The following is a 21119-nucleotide window of genomic DNA, read 5'->3' as shown; positions in this document are numbered from 1 at the left end:
ACACCACCTCCACTATTGAGTTTTGTGTGTAATCTAAACAGTTGAAGAAGGATGTTCTTGGGCTTATAACACAAGAACAGCAGGTAAAACTCACTCTCAGGTTGAACTCTAGGTTATTTGCACTACTTATATTTTCAAATATCAGACTTCTGAGCTCTTGAATGATGCACCTGGCCATACTTTGTTTGGGGGCTGGGTGGTGCTAGGTTCTCTTTATTGGTCACATGTGCAGCCGCTGCTCACAGTGAGCTGAAGATGCTCTTGGTCTACACCAACTAGATTGTTTCTTCCCAATACAACATAGTTACACTCTACAATGTATTGGCTGCTGTTGGTTTCTAAAAGCTCAGCAAGAAGTGAGTGTGCTGTTAACATCCTTCTGTTACAAGATGTATTTTATTGTTTACCCCTCAAGATGTTTGAGCATTTTTTCAAGTCAGCTTTAAACATGGGATGCTGTTGACTGGAGTGGAAGGGGAAAACATGCATTGCTGAAACTGTCAATGATCATTTCTGCTGATTATTGAATGGAGTAACTGACAAAAGTGACTGTTTTGATTCTTGCTCTTGGGGTGATGCACCTTAAATCTCTGATATTACCATTGGAAAGGCTTTGATTGCATTTTTTATAGCACTGTAATGCAGTATAGCACTGTATATGCAGTAATTTTGATTTATCTTCCAGAAGGGAAGAAAAGTAGTTGTGGTGTTTCAAGTGGATTAGTAAGGAGACAGGAACTCTGCTGGTCATCAGCATAACTGCAACTCTAATTGCCAGCTGTATTGCAAAGCAATGATGATATGAAATACTTATCTTTTTCCTATTCTTCTCTTGGATGCACTCTTCTGTAGGCTCTTGTAAGCCAGTAAATAATGGCTGCAGTTCCAGTGTTTGCTTTTTCTCTGATGTGGTTTGCTGCTGAATGTGTGTGCTCTTTGATTATCTACCCTGTGCTGATTTATCTACCCTGTACCTTCATTATCTAGGGTGCTTGGCCTTCTGGAAGCACAGCCCAACGTGAGCCTTAGTTGCACAGCTGGCAAGGGGCACTGGTGTGGGCCAGGATCAATTTTGAAATGCTGGCAGCCCCAGGAGCCTGTCTGCTTTCAGTGTTGTGCAGGAGTTGTCTGGAGGACTCTGCTTGGTGAACTCCAGGAGTTTGCACCCCGTGGGTCAACCAGCTTTATTGCAGAGGAGCAAGAAATTTTGATGACTTCACTTAATAGCATCCGCCTGTAAATTAAACAACAAGGGGGTTTGGGGTGGAAGAATTACCCGGGGAGAAGCATCCATATGCAGTGCAATTCTGTTCAATGTTGAATGTAGCTCTTTGCAGAAGTCAGTGAAAAGTTACAATGTCAATCAACCTCTACAAATTACTTTGCTGCAAGCAACATCGTTACTATGGTTCAGAAATTCTTTCCTGAAGTAGTGAAAGGAGTAGATTTTCTTAGTCTAGTCTAGCACAAGCAACATGCATCATAGACTTTGCACAACTGCATCTTGCTCCAGTTGGAATCTCTACAGGAACTGTATGCTACTTTAATGTTTTAATTTTTTTACTGTGGGGAAAGTGGTGTTCTCAGCTAAAAAAAATATTCTTTCAACAGTATAAACCAAAAATATATTCAGATGCTGGGTATTGTAGGGATTTAAAATATTTATTCTGTTCCAAGTGTAAGGACATATATGGCATGAAATTGTTTTGGGTTTTGTAAGTTGGTTAGTGTTATTTCTTCTTTTGAAGGATGGGATTGTTCTGGTGTATTCTAAGTGCAGTAGCATGTATAGTTGAACTGAAGCAAGGCCAACAGTCTCTGTTGGTATAATTACAGCACTGAGATGTTGGTCATGTACAGGGGCAAAAATCCATGATCTATGCTAGAAAAACTCAACTCAGGTTTAGAACAGGCTGCATCTATTTCATCCCAAACGTTCTTCTGAGTCAACTTACTAGTTCTTTGTGGTTTTGTCTTTTTATTTTTCTTCTAGTTTTTGCATTCCTGCTCTGCTTTTTCACAGTTTTTTATTTATATTACAAAGATAATAAAAGATGGATGCTTTTTGGGTTTGTGGTCCACCCTTTCTGCTTGTGCACCTGTGTGAGGTTTTTCCGATTTCTTTCCCCTTCTCCCTGCCCACTTAAACCTCCTCCCCTTTGCTCCAGTCCCCAGCCTAACTGGGGTGTTCAAGTTTATCTCTAGCAGTGCTCTGAACCCAGTTTCTGGTGAAATAGGAATAAAGCTTCTTCTAACCATGCAAGTGTAGAAGATCTGTGTAAATTGCTAAATATGATGAACATAACAATTACACAAACATGAAACTCAGCCTTGGTTTTCTTTTAGGATGGTGCTCTGAAGTTAAGCTTATGTTTTTGGTAAGGTCAGTAATGACCTAAAACAGTCCTGTAATGATCATGTAGAGTTGTGTAGTATTTGTGTGTGAAGGACTAGGGACAGGGACATTTGTATTAAGTAATTTTTTTTTTTTTTTATGGGTATGTCTTTCAACTAATTGAGTTGCATCTCATTAGTTTTAACAGATCATAAAAATGCTTCTTTTAATGGAAGAAGCAAACGGGTTGCTTACAACTTCAACAATTCAGTAGGGTTTTTTTGCTACTAAGTAACAGCAGCAAGTTCCTCCTGCTGTGCCATCAAGATAAAAATTTAAATATAAGTCTTGGTAACTGAAAATCGTCCTTGTCCTGTGACTGAATTAACTGCTAACAAGGTTATCATACCTGCCAGTGATTTCCTTTGAGGTATATCAACCAACTTTTGGTAAAGAAAGAGTCCTGCTATAATGTCTGCTGGAATCTGGACAGCTGATCACCATTTTCCAGTGGTTCTTTTGAACCACCAAAGCAGCACTTACATGATAATGGACCATTTCAAACCTGTATGGTTTGCACTTACTTTAGTAGAACTGTTAAGTCAAGTGAAGCAGCTGTAAATAAGTCCAGCAGTTTTTTAGGTAGGTTCGAAGAGTTCCCTAAGGTTTAACTTCTGAAAGTGACCCATAAGGAATTTCTTTTAAATGTTTAGCAATGTTTTTAATACCATGAACTGTAACTTTCAGTGTAGAAAGCAGGCAGCTGTCTGTCAGGCATGGTTTGGAAAGTTACAGTTTGTTAAGAGAAAAGAAAAAAAGAGACAGAAGTTTTATTTGCATGAGACTTTCCTTTCCTAAAACAGTTAGCACTACCATAGATACAGCCCTCTGTGTCACCAGCATGGGAAGCATGGAAGAAATGCAGTTTTTATCCCAATACATAGGAGTTTGGGAAAAGTCCCAAGAAGAGTTTTTCTATTTGGAGCTTTGAGCCCCAAAACCAAACAAAACCCAATCCCCTCCTCCCTCCCCCCCCAGTTTTAAATGTGGTTAACATAGATGAAACCAACCACAAAGCAAACTAATGCAAAGACGTCTGACAGTCTGTTTTGCAACTTATTTCAAAGTAAGATGTGTAGCATTTAGCTGGTTGTAAGAAGCTGTTCTGAGTCCATTGTTTTGAGGTTTCAGAATCTAGGTATTCACATGTATAAATAAATTTCACTGGTATTAGTTTCACTGTTTTTGATTCCAGGTCCCATGTGCTATTGTTACGTTATTAAATAGCATAATCAATAAAATATATTGGGTATGGCTAGAGGCACTGTTAACAGCTTAGCTTCCACTGTTCCCATGGAGGTGAGATAAGAATGAAGAGCTCAGTTTGTGTTTTCAAGATGAGAACACAACTTTGCTGCTGTACTTTTACTTATCCAAACCTGAAAGTTGTTAGGTTGTTGAGTTAGCACCTGTTTGGGGATCGTCAAGCAGCTTGCTGTTGAATTCTGTTCAAAAGGACCAGACTTCTATAACTGTTGCAATAAGTACTGCATAAACATGTTGTGCTGCCTTCATCCCTTCCTTCCAGCCTAACCATGGAGTGAGACAGTCAATATCAGTAATTGTCTTCAATGATGCTGTGTCATGAAAAATCTCAGTAGAGAGGTCCACCAGAGTTCCAACTGCAATCCTGAGAAACTGATCTGGTTATGTTTTGCCGCTTCTGTGGTTTTTGTATAGATGCTTGTTCAGCATCACAAGAAGCCCCAAAGAATTGTTTTTCAGACAATACAAATGTGGACATGGGTGGCCTCCTTGATGTTTTCAGCTCTTCCTCCACCTTGCTCCACTTTATGGAATGCTAGTGGGGACAGGGAGGGAGCAGACCGCAGGTAAGTGAAGGTTGTGTGCTTCAGCTGGTGAGCTCCTAACTTTTTGAGCTGTGAGAAGGATACTTAGGCTTATCTTGAGTGGGCATTCCTGTGGTTGATTTTTCCATTGTAAGTGGGCATTCCTGTGGTTGGTTCTTCTATTGTGCTCTAAATGCTTTTAGTGGTATACTTAACAATTCAGACAACTTTTCTGCACAGAAATGTCTTCAGAAGCCAAATTTTGTGATTTACTACTATTACTGAAGCTCTTAGCTTCCCATTAGAAAAAGGGTATGCAATTCCAAGAGTAGCATGTCCCAAGGCAAGAGTATTTTCTACAGATAACTGCTTGGTCTTGTGTCAGGAGAGGAACATCTCTTTTGGGGCATCTCAGGACTAACTTGCAGCAAGGTCAAGAAGGCACTGTGGTTTATTGGTATTACCCAAGTAGTGCTATGTAGTCACTTGGGATGAGGATGGAGCTGGTAGAGTAAGTTAAACATCCTGAATCTGTTGCTGCATGCTGATACATCTCATTGTACTGCAGTTCTGTTTCCTTATGCTCTGTGCCTCTGTTCTGAAGGTTTACAAAACAGAAGGGTTTATGCTGTTTCTCAAGCATTAGGCTGCCTTTGTATTTGGACAAAAAACTTTGAAATGCAGCCACCTGTTCAAAGTTGCTTTCTGAAACCAGTTATTTCATATTTCCCCAAGTAGATATTGAAGCAGATATCTACAGCATATTCTTATGTTATGAGCTACATATTGTTATGACTTTAGTCACTGTTTCTGTAAATCATCTATGAATGAGGAAATCCACCTTGTTACTGCCTCTAAATTTGATCATTCTCATAGTGTGCAATTCCTGTGCATTTCAAGTTCTGAAACTTAATGGCCTGTTCCCTGGTATGAAAGCATCCATTTTATTTAGACTTTTCTCAACCATCATTAAATGTACTGAGAAGTAATTCATGATTTTTCTTCAAAGGTGTCTGGCCAAGATGTGGGAAAAGTTCTTATCCTGATACTGAAGCATGTCTTGTAAATTACCTGTTCATTGACCTGTGTGAAACAAGATGATTCCCATGGAAGAGCTTTTAGCGTGATCTCTTGTGATTGTCATACCTGCTCTGTTAATATAAATCTTTAATTTTCTTTGTTTTGAATAAGAAAAGAGATGTCTGCTGCTCTATGCAACTGGCTCACTTTAAAGGGACTGTTTAGGAGGGAAAGAGTTTGGCTCAGTAAAAAGATTTAATTGTGAAGTACAGAAAACTTGTCTGTGAAGCTGTGGATGAGGGAAATGAAGTTGCCTTTCAGCCATCCATCAATACCTCATCCCAAAACACTACTGCACTTCAGAGGAAGTAGGAAAAGTGAGACAGTAGCATATTGGAAACTCATCCTGACTGTATTGGTTTCAGAGGTGTTGGCAAGAGGCAAAGCCAGGTGCCTTGACTGATATAGCTATGCCAGTAAAACTTCCCTGAGTCACTTAGGAGTTTAAATTGACAAACTCTGATTTTCCTGTAACACACTTGGAGATATTCAGATAAGCCAGTAAATGTTGTTAGATCTGTCCTTTTCCTAGGCAGACATGCAGATCATCACTTGGCCGATTGTATGGACCTGGCGAAGCCCTTCAATTACAGCTCTCATGCTGCAGAGTGGAGTGGGATTCTTGAGGCCCATGGAATGTGGGCTTCCTCACCCATGAATCTGAAGGGTGGTGTAGCATGACCTCACTTCTGTGCTGGTGCATGGTGGCTCCAGTGGTTGTCTAACACAACAACCGCAGGCTTAACCTCTTGTGATTTTGGAGAACCAGGCTTTTCTCCTCAAGCCTGATGAACTGTTAATTCCTTATCAATTTAACTTCTGCTGTGTCATGCCCTTTATTTTAACAGCCGTGACTCACTGTATGGGCACCAGTGTGTAATGCTGAGTTTGAGGCACAGCCTTCCCTCGGTCATGGCCGTGCTCCGGCGTACGGTTACTCAGGAGAGGAAGGGCGTGGAGGAAATGTGATACAGCTTGACAAATGGCCTGTAACCCTTTTAGCCTGAACCTGCCAGAACACACACACATAGTCAAGGCCATATGCTGCCTAAAGATTATTTTATATACGAAAAGAGAAGAGCAGCTGGCAGACATAGCTAATACAGGGGAGTTCATGGAGTTGAGATGTCCCAGGCCTGAAGCTTCAGGCCTCTGGGAACCAGCCTAGTTGCAGGAGGGATGACATGTCTTAAGGCTGTGTGTTAATTCAGGGGGAAAAATCAGTTCTAAATTTTGGGGGATTTTTAAAAGGAACATAAGACGAACAGGAAAAAGTAGTAGAAATTGTGCTTCAAGTACAGGTGGTTGGTGCAGTGCTTTTTTTGTGGAAATAGTACAAAAGTATAATGAAAAGATACCTATACAAATGTAGAGACCCATAACATGTTTGAAGATACGATATAAAGCCTCAGTATGAAAGAGCAACCCTAAGCAAGGATGAAAAGCTTTTGAATAAGATCCCTTCTACTTCTTGGCCCACCTTGGCTTTGTATTTTTCTCTTGTAAGCTCACAGTTAAGTATTTGAGTACCAACTTTTTTTTTGCAGCTAATAGTAAACCAGTCTCCATACAAGCAGATCCATGTTCTTAAGTCTCTTGTAAGGACCTCCCATCTCTGTGATGCATTGAAGAAATAATACTAAGCATTATGACTACATCAAAACTCAAAAGTAAGGTGTTCATATAACTGTCAGTGAATCCTGCCTTGATAGGCTATAGGCTTTGTTGAAGTCTCAGTGTTCCTATGACTGAGCCTCCTATGAGCCTCATTTGCCATCGTTCTAGTCAAAGAGCAGCAAAGGATGTGACTTTATTAGGGGGTGACCAGAAAAGCAAGGGAAGAAGGAGCCACATTCTCAGAAATATTTATTATGTGCATTTTGCAACCATTTTCCCTGCTCTTATGTGGGCTGAAGGTGTTTTTGTGTAACAACTGGTTTTTTATAAGATCATCCCTTGTTGTCCCCACTGGGCCTTCTCCTCAACTGCTTGTTCGCTTCTGTCTCATACTGTGAATGAAGAAGAAAAGAAGATAAAACGTCCAGTGTTTGGAGTAAAGTCAGCCAGGAATGGCCTTGGGTTGTCTTCCAGGGCAGGGAGATGTGCAGCAGTGAAAGGAGAGCACAGGGTAAGAGGCATGAAAGGAGCTATGGCAGACTCTGTCCTGTGGGATAAGGGATGAGGTACACTAGTTTCATTTTAATTTAATGTGAAATGTGGGGGAAGGCTGAGGATGGGGATTGTGAGCTCTGTATTACATAAAGGTATAAGATTCTGGAACTTAGCTTTGCGTGAAGGAAGCATTATGTAACAAAATAAAATATTAATATGAGATTTTTAGCAAGGAGATGAATTTAAGTTTTAACACTTGTCATAGTCAGCTATATTAAAGCCACTGGATTTGTATGATTCAGAAATCTAAGAACTGTATGTTATGTTCAAGGGATTCTCTCCCTGTGTGCCTTCTGTACTCCCATCTTCCATTTATTTGATTTCCCTCTATTGGGGGAGAGAAATGTTAGATGACTTTTATGGATTTGAGACTGGCTTAATGCACACAACTTGGCAGTAACTTTCTGTAATTGTTAACTGTTGATGATGGCTTTCTCCTCCTACTGAAAATACATTTTATGGTTGGGCAAGTTGTGGAAAAATTCACTTAAGTTCTCTAACAGTGATTTTTAATGCTCCATTTGCTGGGGGAGCAGCCAAAGGGGGTAAATCAGTTTGGCTGTGAATTCCATGTTGGATGTGTTTTGCTAACAAAGGTCAGTGCTTACATTTTCACTTCAGAAGTGCTTGGAACTTGTCTTTGCTGGACCTCTGGAAGAAGCAGTTTGTTAGGCTTCATTGCCTATTGAATAGCAGTTTAGTGAATGGTTAAATTACTTTGCATGTGAACTATGACTCTTTTATGACCTGTTTAAAACTAATTAACACACCATGCTTACTTGAAGCAACTTGTGAGTTTTGACTTTGAACAACAAAAAACCAAGCTTGAGCAACTGCTAAACTCCTTCAGTTAAACTTCAGTCCATTTGAAAAAGTTTCTCCTGAATCGGAAGTAGAAAACTAACAGACTTTAATTTTTTCTTATTATATGCATGCTTTTTCTTTCAGCTACTACCAGTCTCAGTAAAATACTTTGTTATATTCTACCATGGGAGGGATGGCAATAGCAGCACATGCGGAAGTTTGACCTTTAAAGGTCCCTTTCAACCCAAACTGACTGTTGCATGATTCTGAGTTTCAGGTCAGAAGCATATAAAATGCCTGACACACCATCTCTGCCAAAAAAAAATCCCAAACCAAACAATACGCACCAAGAACACACACCAAAAGAAAATCAAACCCAAACCAACCTATCATTAAACAGAACTTAGAGCAAGAGCTCTATGAAGTACTTTCAATAATGCTGCTGGTTGAGGTAGGCAGTTCTTTATCTGAGAGATTTTCATCACATATGGTGGTATAGAGAAATGTACTTTGTAGCAAGAAATAAACAAATTATTACTACCATACCTGAAGTCACAGTTGGTAGCATTTAGTTTTGTTTGCTTTGGATTTTTTTGTTTAGATTTTTTTTTAACTTGTATGTTGGTTTTTTGGTTTTTTTTTTGTTTTGTTTCGTTTTTTATACTGATCAGTTTTACAAGTCATGCATAACATTTCAGGAGCAGTATCAAAATATGTACCTTCAGTTTCTTTACCTAAAAATGTTGTTCTTTCCCTTTAGGCAATCCTTTGCCTAAAGAATGCCTGCAAATTACTTTCAGTATCAATGGCAGGGATATCTTGTATCTTCTTTCCCCTGTCTTGGTGGCTGTTTAGAACATACTCTTTAAACGAGATCTGCTTCTGAGGCTTTCCCAAGCTAGCTGTGCATATTAAACGTTGGAGAGACAGTTCTAATCACTGGCAGTGTGCAAGCCTGAGCTGCCCTGTGTTAGAACATGCAGTTGTGGCACACACTGCCAAGAAGAAATCCCATTTCCAGTAGCTGGGTGGCAAAGAGTCTGAAGCCATTACAGTTAAAAAACAGGGAATCTGAGGGGATGGAGAAAACAAAGTTTTGTCTTGGTGTTTGCTTTTAAATATTCTTCTGACAAAAAGTTTGGAAAAAACTGATACTGGTTTTTTTTCCTTCCCAAGTCTGGAGATGTAATTCCAGTTTCATTAACATCAGGCACCTGGGATCACTCTTCTATTGCTTTATTACAAAAAAGCTCCACCTATCATTATACTGTTATACAAATATGTGAAATTTTGTGGGGATTACAGGATTTAAAAGCAAAGTGTGAATGTAGGTTCGAGATCAAAGTGTAATTGTACTGTTAAGTAAATGCTGAAGGGTCACAGTTTGTACTTCGTAGTCCTGAAAAGGTAAGTAAAAAATTCTTGAAGTAGGGCACCAATATGTACATCTTCAGATTTAAGAGTCCTCCAGTGGCTAGGTATATCTTTCATTTATGCAGGTGAAAACAGTGAAGACTAATATTGTTTTATAGAGGTGGTACTAAATACATTTGTATGATCTCCTTTACATTTATGTCTGTTTAGGCTTTATCCTATTTAATGCACTGTTGTATTGCAAAAGAGAAAGGTGGCAGTAGAGTTTTTGTTCTGGGCATCCTCCTCCTCCCCAAACCCTTTGTATTGGTTTTTGTTTGGTTTAGGGTTTGCTGATAAAGAGGCAGCACTTACCAAAAGCCCATTAGATAATTGCTTCTTAAAACAGTGATTTGCATGTATTGTTTTCTTAATGTTGTGACAGTCGTGCTGAATGGTCACTGTAAGAGTACAGCCACTGCCAGCCAAACACTGAGTTACTGCTGGGGTAGCTACTTGCTGTAGCACGAGGTAAATTTCCCTCTCATCCTCCCTAAGCAAACAAAAAAAATTTGCTTGGAATTTCTTGCAATCTTCTGTTGATTCCTCTGTCTTCCAGTCTATTCTGGAAAATGGCTTTAAATTTTCTTTGCTGTGGTTTTGCTTGTGGGTGTGGGTTTGGGGACTTCTTTTGGGAACTTCTGGGTATTGGAGATCAACAGCAGAGACAGCTGGCTGATTGCTCCTGTGGTTATTAGCAGGCAGATGGAGCAAAAAGCATGTCAGTCTTTTTGGCACTATTTCAGCTACACTTGCCCTCTGCACAAAGGACTTTTGTATTTTCTGTTACACTGAGGATCCTTGTATAGCAAAACAAATCATGATGGGAAAATTAAGTATATGGGATATTTGTACCCCTTGTGACTCTTCACTGTTGTAGTCCTCCTGTGTTCAGCTTGTGATAAACTTCATGCTGAAGCCTTTGTTTTCTCCTAGGAATAGTGCAAGGCCTCAGCTTGTGTCTAAGAGTAAACTACACAGGATCTAGAATCCTGGAAATCCAGACTGTGGCTTCTTCATGTGTCATTTTTATATCACTGTGAACCAAACTGCAAGGGGTGCTGGAGGAAACTGTGAGACTGTTTTAATATTACTAGAGGGAGATAATTTCTGCTAATTAGCCAGGTATTCTGGTTGCCTGAAAAGAATAGAAGGAAACTTACAAAGTGTAGGGGTTTTTCCCTTGCCTTCAGTGTGTTTGAAACTCTGAAGACTGATCCTCACATTAAAAAGGGAAAATTAAGATTGCATCATGTCTTGAGGAGGGTGAGATTTTTCCTTTAATTAATGGTCTTTAGCATTTGTTTTTATCACTTTTATCACCTAGAAACTGACACAGATTTACAAGAATTAGAGAGTGTTTTCTGACTGTAATAAAGAAAAAATCCCATAGTATTTCTGACTTTATATAAAAATGACATTTGTGAGGGTGTTTTGTACATTTTTTTGGCTGCCACTGTTCTCTCCCTTTTCTGTTAAAAACTTTTCGTGGGATCAATGACGACTCACTCCTTTTGAAAGCTTTTTTACTTTAGAATAGTGATGCCCCTGAAGGACATGGGATGTGCTCAGAACCACTTTCACATATGTTGGCTTGTTAAACAATTTTTGAAAGAAATGTCCTTCTTTAAAGTTTCACAGCTGGTCATGGATAGGCAATCTAGACACAATTAACCTTTTGTTTTTTTCATGCTAACTGCATCTTCATCTCATTGAATATATCCAAAATCTCATTGAAGCTTAGGAACTTTTGTCTGGTGGACAGAGAACAGCGTCTTTGGACAATTGAAGGTTTTTGGTGGTTTTTAGTTGGGTTTTTTTTTGCTATTGGTTGAAGTTTTGTTTGTTTATATCTACTTTTCTGTTTCTCTGCAGAATTTAATCTGATATAAATTTTTGTTCTTTACTTATATATTGCATTTGGGATTCTGGATCTGTACTTTCTAGGACAAGTTAGAAAAGTAGAACAGAGGTTTTTCTTTCACCTGTTTTCTGAACAGTGTGAGGTAGAGTGTGCATGTATGTTGAACAGATAGACTAATGTGTATTAAGGATGGGAATTCTGTGTATGTGTTGAATGGGTTTTGCTGGGGAATTAAAGGCATGTGGGTGCATTGCTTCTGTCAGAACTTCTGCATGGCTGTGGAAGGTGTAAAACATTTTAAGTGGTTAGGAGGCAAGCTGCTCATGCAATATGGTTTAACTTAGTCTTTGGATTAAAGATGTTTTCAATAAATAATTGTAATACGCTTTCTATTTATGTCTTTCATTGCATGTAGAGTGATTCAATACTTGCAAAGCACCTTTGAGCCTTTCTAGATGATTTGGTTTCAGATGTATTAAAGAGCTTCATCTTCTATGGCAGTATAAAATGACAATTCGTATTTTTTTGCCAGGGTTCTTGGTGGTGATCCTCACATGCTACTGTGTCCATCAGGTGCTCCAGGCTGAGGGGGTTTTATGTTGTGTGGATATTTGAAAGTGGTCGCTATGTCTCAGGAAATCCTTGATTAAGTTACATTTTTATTACATTGAATGAAGTTGAAGTTATGTTTTTGGCGTTGAAAAATGTTAATTCATGGTGTATCTAATATTGAACAATCAAAACTGGTATGCTGAAGAATGAAATGTATCAGTTTCATTAAAGCATGGTCAAAGCATGAGGAGGATTTTCTTGTATAATCCTCTCTCAGAGTATGGAAGGAGATGTGGTATTGAAAAAAAAGCCTTTTTTATGTGAGCATAACAAATCTAGCTTTACTTGCCTGGATGGGGTTGAAGAAATGAATGCCTGTCTTATATTGCACTCCACTTCAAGAAGCTTCACCTGGGGCAGAAGTTGAGCTCAACAAAGCTAGTTGTGAGAAAACCTGGCTTTTTCTACCTAACCACCAGTATTTCTACCCTGAATCTCACTACTGTTTTGTTAGTCATTTTTCTACCTTTTTTTTTTGTTTCTGCACTAATGTGCAAATATGGGTAAGGAACTTGCTGATAAAGTGAAACAGGTGAGTGCTTTTAACCTTGCTGGAACTGTCTTCTTTGAAGGATTTGGAGGTTTGGCATGTGTCCTTGTAATAAACAATGATTGTTTTCCCACAAATTCAATGCTTGCTCTTCCTTGCTACCCTGAAAAATTAGTAATGAGAAAGAATACAACCACCTTATGGAGAAAGAGTAGATCTCATCTTCATTTTTTCCTACTGTCTTTGACTCCTGTGCTGTAATGAGCTTCAAATGGAGTAGTTATGTTCAGTTCTTGGTGCTTGTCTAGCTCTGGTAATCAGTCTCATTCTTGTGAATCAATAATAGGCACTGGCTTTAAGATTGCTTGATGGTGAATGAAGGGCATGTGTTTGGTTTTGGTTTGTTTGCTTTGTTTGGGGTTTCATTTTTGTGGGTATTTGTTTGTTTGTGGTTTTTTTAATTTCACTAATGCTTTATGCAGAGTATCTCCCACTTGCTGTGCCTTTGAATATAACTCTCACTTAGAGGCAGTTTAGGTCATTTGAAGCCCCTTGATAATGTCAGCAACATGCAGCCCCTTACAGCAGATGGCTGTTAGGCGTTAGGTTACTGTGGAAAAATGTGTACAATAATGATAAGCTGCTTTCTGTATTTATCAAGAACATGCTCATCTGATGTTTAGGATATTACCTGCTGCTTTTCATGCATTTTTTTTGCCATTTTTATATAGTCTTTTAAAGAACTTTGTAGGTTAATGTGGAATCACTTCTTTGTTTTGTTAGTAATCAAGGATAGTCACCAGCTTCTTGATATGGGTTACATGATTGAGGAAGTTCGATGTGTCTGTTTTAGGCCAACTTTAAAGATTTTCCCTAGAATTATATGGAGAGCTCTTCAAAGGCTTGATCCTAAGAAGTTTTATCTGTTTTTTAGAGTCTCTTCACATTGAGGTTATTGTCATCTTAAATAACTCACTATTTTGGATATACTGCTTGTTCCATGGGTTAATGAAAGTTAATATGATCTTTTTAAGTAGTGTGGACCAAATGATGTCATTTCAAGAGTCTTTGAAATTGTCAGAAACTTCTTAGTAGAATTTAGCACCTGATGTCTTTTTATATTTCTGACTTCAGGTTCCCTTTAGGCAAATAACATGACCGGGAATTGGAACTTGGGTTTGGTGAACTGTGTTTTGTAGGCTACTCTGATTGCTTCTCAGTGAATGGATATCATAGAAAGTTTAGAGAAAAGCTGTAGGACATGTAAGAACTTAAATCTTCTTGAGGAAACATATGCAAAAGATGTTCCCAGATAGTAGAGAAAATGCTAAATCCATACTGTAATTGTACTGTTAAGTTCAACTCAACATGCTATAAAGTGATGGGGAAATTAAACTTTTTTTTTGTTTTTTTTGTTTTTTTTTAAGGGTTATGATGGACTGGAACTATTGAGAACAAGCAGAGCTGTTGTGAAAATTGATTATAATTATTTTAGGCTTTTGCCAAGGCTATTATTTGTTTACTTTGTCTACCTAAAAGCCCTCTAAAGTTCTTGAACCAGGTTATTTACCAAATTAAACAAATAGAATTTGAATAATAGTTTTACTAGTATTAAATCCAACTGTGATAGTAGAGATGCCTGATATAACAAGAACACAAATTATCAGAATATATTGGCTAACTCCATGAGAGCAGATTCAGAAGAGAAGTCAAAACAACTCATCATTTGAGTAAATCCTGAGTTTGGAGTAAGTTCCTCTGGGTTTTACAAATGCTTTGTGGTGTACTGTATAACTCAGAGTAATGCTCTTCAAGGTGAGCAACTGTATATTGGGGACACAACCAGAAGTAGTGTTTTTAATAACTGAGGATGCTTCTAAATTAATCCACATTAGGAAAATAATAATTTACAAAGGTAAACATTACAGTAATTCCTGAACAGAGTAAATTTGAAAGGCAGCTTTTGTCAGTATAATTAAGGCTTTTGTGGCATTAATATATATAATTCATACCTGTCAAGACTTTAAAACGAGACCTTCTTAGTGAGACCTCACTCAGAAACGCTCTGGCTATAGTAGCGTGAAAATAGGCACATGCAGAAATGTGTGAACCTCTTTCTGTGTCTGTGTTAATAACCTCTTCTCACACTGTTCAGGATGACAAATAGTGACAGTATACTGAAACAGACAAATTATTGGAATAATAATGATTAATAACCTTAGATACTTGCTCTGTGAAATCTGTTAGCTTATAATGCTTTTAGTATGTGTAAAGGTCACGGAAAGTTAGGCAGTGAAGTTGTTCAGAAACTTAAAAGAAATACTCAGATTATCCAAGTTCTTCAAGCTGTAATAGTTTGTGTTTGTCAAGCTTTCAAGTACCATCTTAAAGCACTTCAATACATGGAAGAAAAATGCTTCTGCAGGAGACTGTATAGTCTCACAGCAGAACTGTGTCCCCTTGATGTACTGCTACCACCCATGCCTGCAGAGACTCCCCAGTTTCTGCTTGTCCTTAGGGCTTCAGCTCATGAATGAAGTTAATGCTAACAGTTCTCAAGGGTGGTTTGAAACTGTAATTCATGGTTTTTTCCTACCAGCCTGTCTTCTGTTCACTGAACTCACAGTTGTGCTTGGGAATTTGCTTTTGCACTCTGGCATGTAAAGCAGCCAAAGCAGTAGTTTCTACAATATAAGGGATTGTCTTATTGACTCAAGAAGCAGAAAGAGTAAGTGATTATCCGCCTAGGATGGGAGTGGGGCTGGGAAACAGGACAAATTTGACATGTTCCCTATTCTGAGAAGGTAAGGACATTGCTGAACTAATTACACGAGTCTGTTAATTACATTAGTCCATGTCCTGATGCTTTAGAGGATCTGTGTGTTCTGGGAAGATAGGTTTCCTACTGAAGTTAAAATAATTTCCCTTATGGTGGGTCTCCTGTGGGGTCTCAGGTCCTGCCAGCAAACCTGCTCTGGCATGGGCTCCTCTCTCCACAGGTCCTACTAGGAGTCTGCTCCAGCATAGGCTTCTCACTGGGTCTGTCTTCCTTGGGCCTCCACCTGCTCCGGTGCAGGGTCTTCCATGGGCTGCAGGAGGTGTTCGCTGCACTGTGGACCTGCAGGGACACAGACATCTCACCATGGTCTTCACCATGGGCTGCAGGGGCACCTTAGCTCTGGCACATGGAGCACCTTCTCCCCCTCCTTCTCCACTGATCTTGGTGTCTGCAGAGTTGTTTCTCTCACATATTCACTCTTCTCTCCACTGTTTTAATTCCAAGCAGTTTCCCCCTTTTTAAATGTTTTATTCCAGAGGTGCTGCTGCAAGGGCTCAGCCTGGAGCTGGCTGGCATTGGCTCTGTTGGACACAGGAGAAGCTTCTGGCATCTTTTTCTAGAAGCCACCCCTGTAGCCCCCCACTACCAACCGCTTTGCAATGCAAACCTGATACAGACCTGTATCTTGTGATATTCCTTAAGGAAAGTTTGCAGAGATGACAAACCTGACTTTAAGCAATATTGACAAGACTGTCATTCTGTTGAGGAAAAAGCTTCCCAGCAAAACTAATGTTGCCTCCACTTAGTTTGGCTTGTCCTTCCAGTGATCCAAGAGCATTAATTTGCTGAAATTGTTTTGTTTATATAGTGACCCTACAAACTTGTTGACAAGTGGTGTGTGTTTACACCACATTGAAAGTGAGAGAAGTTTCAAATGTGAGGTGTGGTAGTGTAGTGGTGTTGGGACACTGTTAGGGTTGTGTGGAGACAGCCTTGATCCGTGCACTGTGTTGTCCTGGGCTCTCAGCTGAGGGGTGTGGTAACTAATATGATTGTGTGTAAATGCCAGTAAGGGCCATTACAGGGTTTAATTAGCACAGAAGAGCATGTGTTTTGCAGGATGAAATAATTAACTGGTTTTGGACTGGATAGCTCCATTTTAAATAACAATGATCGGTGACTCCTAATTTAGATGAGATGCAGGAATGAGAGGGCAGAATGAAGGTTAACACTTAAATTTAGATACTGAAATTCAGACTGACATTTGGCCTTTCTATTTTCCCCCCTTTTTTAAACTGCAGCATTCTAGTTGTCTCTCTTCAAAGTTGAAGTATATTTATCTCAATTTTTCTGTTAGTTTTGTGATATTTTGGTGGGTTTGGAGATTGGAAAAGGAGAGCATTTCTGAAAAAATATTTTTGTATCAGTTTATATTTGTCAAATGCCATTTGTGAAACTTCTGTTAGTATGTATGGGCATTAGTGATTAACCTGCTGTGCCCACCTCTGTATTTAACTGAGTTGCCTTGTTCACGGGGAAGTTGGAGATTAACAGAACAAAATGTGATTATTCCAATATCTAATCAATTCAGGATATGATTTTGATCTTCAAGTGATGGTATTTATTGGCAGTTGGTGACTAAACTTCTGAATTTGTTGAATTGCAAAATATACATTGTCTAAGTGTTGGTTTCAGTGCTCTTGCAGGTCCCTTTCAATGCGGGATGCTACACAATTATTTGGAAAGCTGTTCATTTTTGGGAGGCAGGGGGATGTATTTTAGTACAGGCTTATATATGTATTGCTTGCTGTCTTTCATCATCTGCCTGGGCATCTCCTTGGTTTAGGTGACCTACACTTGTATCTCTAATTATTTGGGTCTTTCCATTTATCCTCCTGAAGAGCTCTACTCTTAAGTGTCTTCTTGTAGTCATTTAAAGTTAAGAGCACCATGATGAGAACAGTGTCTCCTGTAGTCTTCTGTAGGAACTTTATCTCTTAAAAAGGCAGTTGTCCATGCAGAGAGAAGTGTAGAAGCATATCTATGTATGCTTCATCTCATAGCAGTTGCAAGCAGTTCCTGAAGAAAGTATCATGAGCTACAACTTAACTGTTTATGTTTCAAGGAAAATCTTAAAAAGAAATGCAGAACTGGTATTTCAGTATCCTTCCTGAGCACTTGTACTTATTGCACACAAGTAAGTGCTGTTGCACTTCCATTACTTGACTGGAGAACAAGTTGAAATTATTCAAAATTATTTGTAAAAAAGCATGACTAACTCCCACTGTAATAGGAAAACATAAACAGTTGCAGATTGACCAAGCCCTAAGTTCTTTATGTTTTGTTTTCAATGGAGAAGATGGATGGGTGATAAAACACAGCATGGAGTAGATACTCAAGCTCTGCAAATGTTTCATATTAGTATGATAGTTTGCAGTCCCATACCTTGTGAAGGTACTCCTGTGGGAAGATTGAAGAGTGTTGGTTTTGGTGGGAGTTTTTGTTCTTATAAATTTTAAGTATTTTTCCCTCTTTACTCTTCAGCTGTCTCTATAGTAATTACCCACCCATATGTTTGTGCTTCTTTCAACTGAATTATTGCTCACTTGCAATGTTTCCAGATACTGTCTACTTACAACTTAGCAGCTGTACAAAACAAAACAGATTTAGAAGAACATGTAAAAGGTTACATTTAAAGAAGAAAAAGGTGCTTGCAATTAAATAGTTTTAAAGAAATTGAGAGAAAGCTAGAGAAAGCCAGTTTTCCTTGTAGGTAACTTCCCATGCTTCATTTTAAGAGTGCAAGCAGATAATACATTGTAGTAGTCCAATGTAGATTTAAGTGTTGAATGTTCTTCTCTTCAATCTACTGCTAGTACCCATAGTGTGTAAAATGTAAAGCTACTGGGCCAGATTAAAGCATTGTGTTTTGACTTCCATAAACATCTCCCTCCTTTTGAAACACACTTGAACACTATGGCTGAATAGTGCTCTGGATTACTGATGTAAGTCTGCATTATGTCACTGTCAGTTTGGTATTGTGAGGGTTTTTAAAACATCCTTTCAGTATGCATTGCATTTCTCAGTGTAAACTACCATCCCTTGTACTAGCTCCCTTTTTTTTTGCTTTCATCTTCCTTGACAGTGTGTAGAACAGCAGCAGGAAGAAGGAATGGAAGCTGGACAAATTTCAGTTGCTGAAGAAGTTCTAGAATGTCCTTGCAAGTTATTGAGAGGGGCCCTGCTCTTGCAAGATGTGTGCAAGTGTTGGTGTTCATGGAAATTGCTGCATCCATTCCTGCCCTGCACAACCTGGCATAGCAGCTCATGGGTTTTGCTTTGTAATCTGCCTGTTGCTGTGGGACTTCTGCAGGAGAAGGTTGATGCATTTCTGCTTGTGGAATTTTGTTTATAATTGGTTGTCACCGGTTGGGAATGGATTGAATGTACAGGTTGAACACCTGTTGCTCTAAATGATCTCAGACTGCCACCAACACAATGGGTTTTTACACATTTCCAGATGAACTTGTGAACAATTGTAGCAAACCACTCATTCTTCTGTGAAACAGGCTTGGATGCAGTTTCATTCATGTTTGGTATGTGGGAATATTTAACATGTGTAATCTTTTGGAAAGTTAAATATATTCTAAATTTATTGTTAGGAGAGAGGCAAAAGTTTACATTGCATGTCTGTGGCTTTAATGGTTCATAGCTGAAAATAAATAGTAATAAATGAGAATATTTGACTTAAGTTTTGTGTGCTAAGGAAAGAGACTCTGCAATGCTGGTGTTACACTGATGTTAAAAAGTGTGAAAATAAAGTTGTTCCATGTCCAGCACGATGATGGCATTAATTCCTACTACTCTACTGTGCAGAGCAACAATAACCCCTGCCAATCTCCTCTGTATGGGAGGGACAAAAGGGTGGAGAAGAATGTCAGACTGTTAGCATAGTTTTCTATTCCCATTTCAAATATTTATTGAGCTTGTTAACAAATACAAAATGAGCCAGAGTCCTTGTCAAAGAGAGGGCTTGACTCCTTTTGTTGCCCTTGTGCTGTTATGTAATGCAAAGTTACACAGGAGTGGGTCAGAAAGATAATTTCATGTTCTGTGGTCCTAATGGCTCTTCATACTACATATTAAACACTTGAAACCAAAAAGTAAACTGAACAGGCTATATTTAAAACATAACTCCACAAGGTTTTTTGATGTTCACATTGCTGTTGAGGACTTTCCCTTCTTCCCCCCTCTGACATTGTAAATTAATAATTTTGTGTGTTTCTAAAAGGCTTGGAACCAAGGTAATTTCAGATTAAAATTTGGGATGATTAGCTAGGGAAAATAATCCAAAAGAAGACCAAGTTTTTTGTTAGATGAAACAAGTTCTGAACTTTCTTCCTCCTCTTTCCTTCTATTTGTGGTTTTCATGCTACATCTTCCCACTCCAAATCAATGTTTCTGTTCTAGGGACAGCATGTCAGTGGCTGCAGTGCCCTAGTCCAAGACCTCCATGGACCTTCTCCTTTGTTACTTTAAGCCATGAAGCTTTCTTTAAAAGTATTAAACATTCAGTGGGCTCTGACTGCATAGACAGAAACAGTTATTTCAGAAATGACTCCTGAGGAGCAGTGATAGAGCTGTTTTAGCACAGGTTCTGTTTTGGAGAATGTGTGTAACTTCTAAATGATGAGCTCACACTTTCTCTTTTGTCCCCTAGTTTACTAATGCTACACTGAAGAGGTAAAAAAAGCCCAGATGAGCATTCAGTTTTGGTGCATGGATAGAGTGATATTACTGAACACAAGAAGCTTTTAAATTTATGAAGCTTATGTTCAAATGTAATAAACAGAATTGCCAGAAGGCTGTATGTGTCAATTAGCTAGAACATGTGGGGGAACAGCATGGGACAGGACTGTGAGCAAGCAGTGTAAGTTCCTTTCTTCCCTCTTTTCTGATTGAGAATGCTCTGGTTTTGGTTGGATTGACTTTTCAGAGATCATAAACTTGGCAGAGTCAGAAGAGATCTTTTTTCTCCCAACTGTCAGTGAATTTTTTTTTTAAAATTACTTCTTGTTTCTTTCTTTTGGTCGCTTCATATGTAATGTCTCATGAGGGAATACCAGTTTTCACTAGAACTACTTCATAATGCACAGGCTGAAAAGGAGCAGTACAGTATTCTTTTTCTGCCCCATCTTTCAGGACACAACTTCCTTGTGAGGAAGTTTATGTATACTGTGTGGGGGGTTTTAATATATGAGTTACCAGATCTCTGAGTCTTGTGAGCATCTTGTTTGCATAATTTGAAAACAAGATATTTGTAGTGTTTCCCTACAGCTGTCCTCTGTCTGTGCCTGTAAGAGGCAAAATAAACTGAAAAATCTATATTTAAAACCCAACAACTGAACTGATGCATGCAGAATTCATTCTCCCTGCCATTAGCCTTCGAGGCAGACTGTTGTAAAAGCTTGTCCCTTGTGTGTTAGGAAATACAGAACTTGTGAATTGCTATTTGTACTGATGCAGGCTGCACTATGTGGGTTTTGTTATGTAATTAGTTGGTCACACACATTTAACCATAAACATCAGTGTGTTCTGTGACCTACATACTTCCCCAACATGGACACTTGTGCAGGGGCTATAGAAAGTTAAATAAGGCATTTCAATAGAAATCAGAAGGGTCAGGTAGAGGAAGGGACTTGTCATACTTTGTAGGTAAA

General features: G+C 38.8%; 1 protein-coding gene and 1 long non-coding RNA gene across 3 annotated transcripts in view; both read left to right on the top strand.

Moving 5' to 3' along the window:
- LOC136557700 (uncharacterized) overlaps positions 1 to 19239 on the top strand; it is a 43138-nt gene extending 23899 nt beyond the window's left edge. Inside the window, exon 2 of the long non-coding RNA XR_010783788.1 lies at positions 18545 to 19239. This is a non-coding gene — a long non-coding RNA (uncharacterized lncRNA). The remainder of the gene's footprint in view (positions 1 to 18544) is intronic.
- ZEB1 (zinc finger E-box binding homeobox 1) overlaps positions 1 to 21119 on the top strand; it is a 120326-nt gene that overhangs the window by 25658 nt on the left and 73549 nt on the right. The gene's annotated exons all lie outside the window — the stretch shown is intronic.

The sequence above is a fragment of the Molothrus aeneus genome, chromosome 1 (genome assembly GCF_037042795.1).
Source record: "Molothrus aeneus isolate 106 chromosome 1, BPBGC_Maene_1.0, whole genome shotgun sequence".
Classification (NCBI taxonomy): domain Eukaryota; kingdom Metazoa; phylum Chordata; class Aves; order Passeriformes; family Icteridae; genus Molothrus; species Molothrus aeneus.
This window is presented reverse-complemented; position numbering and strand designations above follow the sequence as displayed.